This window comes from Helianthus annuus, chromosome 8 (genome assembly GCF_002127325.2).
Source record: "Helianthus annuus cultivar XRQ/B chromosome 8, HanXRQr2.0-SUNRISE, whole genome shotgun sequence".
In the NCBI taxonomy this organism is placed as follows: domain Eukaryota; kingdom Viridiplantae; phylum Streptophyta; class Magnoliopsida; order Asterales; family Asteraceae; genus Helianthus; species Helianthus annuus.
In genome coordinates, this window is record NC_035440.2 from 165,120,323 (window position 1) to 165,126,322 (window position 6,000).

The following is a 6,000-nucleotide window of genomic DNA, read 5'->3' on the forward strand; positions in this document are numbered from 1 at the left end:
GTTGAAAACCTCACTGAGGGAAGTGTTAGGGACTGGGAGTCTGGGACCATGTGATGGAGCTGTTTTGTAGCCTTTTGGTTTACTTTTTAATTAAATCATGACTGGTAAAGAAATGCTTCAATTGCATAATAGTCTTGGTTAAGGATTATATTTTTTCATGATTTGGTAATTGGATTCAAACAGTTGAAAGTTCACCCAACAACTCTCTAGGCAGAGACAGCGCAAACGCTTGTTTCGACTGTGGTATGCATGGATTTAATTTACTTCACTCATATATTTTTTATATAAAATTTCCCTTTTCACTTTTGTGTATAGAACTTTATTGATTTTGCTGGAAGTGAGAGCGCATCCCAGTCACTAACAACGGGTACAAGGTTAAAAGAGAGATGTCACACATACACCATAGCCTACTAACACAGGGAAGTGTAATTCGAAAGCTATGGTTAGTCAAGTTTTCTTCCCTTTTTATCTATAATAGAGGTTGCAAAATGGGCGGGTTGGATTGGGTTGGGTGATAGGTTATGATGGGTTTGGGCCAGAATGGGTTTGGGTCAGGATGGGCCAATTAAAAAAAGGTTAGGATGGGTTTGGGTTACGATGGGTTTGGTCAAGATGAGCTAAAAAAATAACTGCTATGTTGGGCCTAAATCCATTTAAAGTTAACAGCTTTCATCCAGTTGGATAACCTAAATTTTACTCTACAAAATTAGGCCTGGTAAACGGGTCGTTCCGGTTCAGGCAGGTTTAGGTTGCGGGTCAGAACGGCTTTGATCAAAACACTTTGATTCAATAAAGGGTTATTTTAGTTAGGGTCGACATGGGTTCGGGTCAAAACGGGTTACAGGTCAGAATGGGTTCGTTTAGAAAATGGTTAACCAACCGCTCGACGCGTAACCAGTGTCGGTTATGCGCGTTCAAGCGTCAATTACGTGTGCAGCCTCTGTTACGCGTACCAGAGCTGGGAAACGTGAGTTCAACGCCATGTAACATGCGTAAACCGGCTCCGATAAGCGATTAACGCAACGCTTGATGTGAAATTGGCTTTGCACGAGTAATCGGCGACAGTTACGCGCATTCAATCAATTGTTACATGTGTTTAATGCCAATTACGCGCGCTCTGGTGTCGTTATGCTCGTTTAGGCGTCACTTATGTAGGCAGCGCTTATGCGCGTAACGTTGGTTATGCGTGTTTAAATGCAGGTCATGCAGACCGGTGCGGAACACACTTGTCATGCGTCGCGTAATGTGCGTAACCCAACTTTGATACGCACTTAATCCAGTGCTCGACGCTTAACCAGTGCGGGTTACGCGCATTGAAGCGTCAGTTTTTCATACTTAATGCAGGTTACGCACATTTCGGTGCCGATTACGCATCGGGTTGCGATATCGGATTTGTTAGAAGTTCTTTATCTTCTATCTCAACTTATTCACTAATGTGCGCAACAAGGAGTACACCATTTGCACCTGTTTGAAACATAACACCAACCCATGTTGACCCGCCAACCCATTCTGGCCTGTTTCATTAGAATGGGTTATTTCAATCAACCCAGACTCGCCCATTCAATGAGAAACAGCCACCCATATCAACCCAAATGTTTTTTAAAAACGACCCATATCAACCCAATTTTGGGATGGCAGGTTAAATGCCAGGTGTGTCTATATACAATGACTTTTTATCATTATATAATCATTGAATGTAAGGCAATCAAAATAACATTTTTTCTGTGATTGGATACAGCAAGGGAAGAAGTGGGGCAGTGGGCACATACCATTCAGAGATTCAAAGCTAACACGCATACTGCACACAATCACTATTGACATCATTATTACCTAGCATCATTAGACAATATTCAACTAATGAAAAGGATCTGCATGGACACATGGGGACTGAAAAGGTATATTGTATTGTTTTAAGACTATGGGGTATGGGGCGTGGGTTGGGTACAAACGCTCAAGTCACCACCCCGGGTGGGCTTGGGTTTCGGCGTGGCCCCTTGGGCGGGGGTTTCAGCCTGGGCGTTGGGCGGGCCTAGCGGTCTTCCGTGGCCGGCTCTCATTGGCTGGGTTGGTTAGGCTATAGGTGGCTAGGATTTAAATTTAAAAAACAACCGTTTGGCCAAGCCAAACCCATACCGACCCACGCGGGCTAGCCACGCCGCCATACCGACCAAACATGCAACTCACCAGCGGTGCCCCTCGAAGTCCACGTGTCAACCCATGCCCCAAATCCCCGCCCCACCATACCCCACGGTCTAACCTTACCCAAAACAAAGGGAACTGTTTACTTAAAAGTTAATGAAGCATGAGGATTCCATGGAAGCATGCATGTGGATTGAAGTGGTAGTTGGTCTTCTTAATTTCTTATCATTCTGATGGTGTGAGCAAGGAAAGTGAACAACCAAACCCTGCATGGAGTTAAAATTAACCAATGTATAAATACAATATGTAACACCCCCAAAATTCCACCTGCGGAAACCCCGCGAGGCGTGTTACGCATCAGAGTTCGAGCCACCAATCACATTGAACCAATAATAAATATTTAAATAAGTCATGACATTAACTACTAAAATACGATGTCAACATGTTATCAATTCTCAAAAGTTGTGTAGCGGAAGCATGTAATCGTTTCATAATAATAACCAAAATCAATGCATTGTTTATAAGTGAACCCATGAGTCTCGATCCATGACCACTCCAGCACTCCCAGATAGCAAGTCCATGTTCCAAACGTTAACGACCTACAAGCATGCAAACAAGTGTGTCAGACTACGCTGGTGAGTTCAAAGTGTTGCTTACGTGTTGAGTTACCAGACGTATGTTAATGCGATTCAATGTTGCGTTACAATGTTGCTCATGTTAGATACCCTAGGGAATGTGCCCATGTGTATCCGGGGAGTGGGTACCCCTTAACGACCGATTGCTATGTTGCCTTCGTTAGATACCCTAGGGAGTGTGCCCATATGCATCCGAGGAGTGTGCCTCTAACAACCATAGCCATACCCAGATAATTAGTTCACGCCCGTCCTTACGGCCCGGTGTGAGGTTTCCCACCTAATAGCGCTATCAACTAATCACCCCCATTGCCCTCCAGGCAATAACCAAAACCGATTAAGTTATTTACCCAATGTTTCCCGTCCAATGTTTACCAGTTGTCCCAAATCACCGGGACGCATGCTTGAGAAAATGCAATGAACTCACCTTGGTTTGCTCGGTATGATAAAGAAATACACGCTCACAAATAATCAGTCACGACCTATAGTACGCACGTATATACAATCAGTTTCGTTTACACAGAATTCCCCTATTCATTATATACATTCCACAAGTGATAAGCAAGTATGGCACATTTTATCACGCAAGTTGTAACGAGTATTCGGGTTATATGTATTTCACATTCAAACGCATATATCACAATGGCACACATGAACAGGTCACTCTTCATTCACATGAATGAGTATGTATAACAATAACTCATGCCCTAATTATTTCCTTTAACTATCAATTACCCTTTTTATCATAATCACTCCACTATAGAAGCATGAGCCTATTAATACAATTTCTACACAAGACCATTATTCAGATGTTCTCGTCTCCCACAGCCGCGAATAATCAATTCATACATATTGTAATATTATGCAAAGGTTATCAATACATAATAGGCATATAAACAGTATCATGATTGGTATAAATTTAGCATATTGATAGTATAAATGTTCACTTAACATTTAATATTCCAACTTATTATATGCATAGCACTTATATGGCATTTTAACTTATTAGTGGTCAAGAATAGTGGAAGAATATCATTCATCGTTTACAAGCAATAGTTATTAAAAGAAACATGCACTATATCAACAAACAGTTACCATTCTTTCAATTAAATTAAAGCAGTTTACAACAATTTTTGAACCCTATATTAATCTAAACCCATAACAGTTAACAGTTTTTGCATATCAAAGATCCTCAAACCAAATTATCAACTCTTCAACTTAAAGTATGAAATAATGCACAAGATGAAGCAACACATATTTTACAGCATACTAAACAAACTAACCATTTTCACTTCAGAATTTACAAAGCAAAACAGCGAATTCGGAACAATTAGACAGCCAAAAGCCATCGATTTTCACTTCACAGTTTAACAAATATAGACATAGGGTGTTTATACATACTTGACCGAGGGTTTCTTTAGTACGTTTGCTGCCACCAGCCACGAACCAGAATCACCACCCCCAGCTTCGATCACCGCCCTTGACTGAACAAGATCACCACCATCTCAGCAGTCATCCACCGTCACAATTTCATCCACGGACGCCCCTACCCACCGCTGCCATCTACTGCCTTCTCCGACCGCCGTCGGCCGTCACCATCAACGCCGTCGTTCCACTGGTCATCATCGTCAACATCAGCGGCAGTCACCGTAAAACCGATGATGCCGTCACCGCCGTAGGCGATACAACTCTGCCGCTCTCCCTTCTCTACGGACTCTTTCACTGATTTGAACTTGTCGACATCAATCGCTAGCTCTACCGTCGGGGGAACAGTCTACTGGTTGGATTATACAACAAAGAATGGGGAAGAGGTGGGTGTAGTGAAGGGGGGGTCTCTTGCTGCCGACGCACCCAATGATCCCAAAGGGAATTAGGGTTTTTTTTTTTTTTTTTTGTTTCTTCATGCAAACAAACTTACGTATATATACTTGGAACAAGGGGTGTTGGGCTACTTGAGCTAATGGGCCTTAGGGAGAAGGGGTACGGGTGGGGTTGGGTTTTACTTGTCTGGGCCGAGCATGATTCAACAAGGAGGAAGGATCTTGACCATTTGCAAAAGAGGTGTGCGGCCCGGTTCGCTTCTAGTGCGACTAACTTTTATATTATAACACATACATAGAACATTCACGTAACGCATTACCAAGTTAACACAACTATTCTAATCAAACATCATATTCGTTTCACATAGCGTACACGTAGTTACAAAGCAAAAGAGAAGCGTAATAGGGTTTTGTACGAGTTGTCACATCATCCCCAACTTGAAAGAAATTTCGTCCCGAAATTTGACAAGTAAGAACTAAGGAGTGAAGTGGGGAAATTAGGATTATTGCGGATTTTGCTCGGGTGTCACATCCTCCCCATGTTACAGAAATTTCGTCCTCGAAATTTAGGCTATATTATACTCTAGGCTCCAATTATGAGTTTGTCGATAATTCACTAAACACGTAGTTAAATACGGTTTCACGAAAGTTCACCAAATAATATATAAGTCATATAGCATATAAAGTCAGATAACATATAAATTCACATAAGTTATATTTCTTTATTTGTTCAGAAATAGTGTTTTAATTGTTTATCAACGTTCGAGTACAACCAATGTGTAATTCCGTAATTCCCCGAATTACCGTTATGTGAGTGTTATGCATGAATGAGTGTTTGAGGTAATAGAGTTTGTGTCAATTGTGTTAAACTAAAATGTCTTGCTCTTAAGTAGAAACACAAGTTGGGTTAATAGGAGCTTGATAATGAAGAATGTTGTGACAAGTTATGCTAAGCTCAAGAGATGCTCACAAAAGTTGAAATACGAGTGTGTCATACATCTGTATGGCATTGCCTGATGCATTTAACATGTGCGACCGGGGGGGGGGGTTGTTGCACTAAATATAACTTGGGTGAGCTATACGCCTTCGAATTTGGGGACTTGCAAAAAGGCAGTGTTTAGTTATCATGGATGTTGTATATTAAGTTGCCAACACTTCTCGAAGCAAGTGTATCTAATGTATATCTAGAGCTTACCAGAATTGAGGCGAATGTCGTACATCATAAACGAAGGGTCGACGAAATAAACCGAACTGGAAATGTGTTAAGGTAGTTTGTTACAGGCTAAAATGCTCAACCCTAAAATCACGTGTGTTGGGTGCACCACCCAGATTTACTCGAAGCAAAATATGTGAATGTGATAAAGTGAGTGTAAGAGATATGTGTTTATATATGGTATCGCTACCGGCGA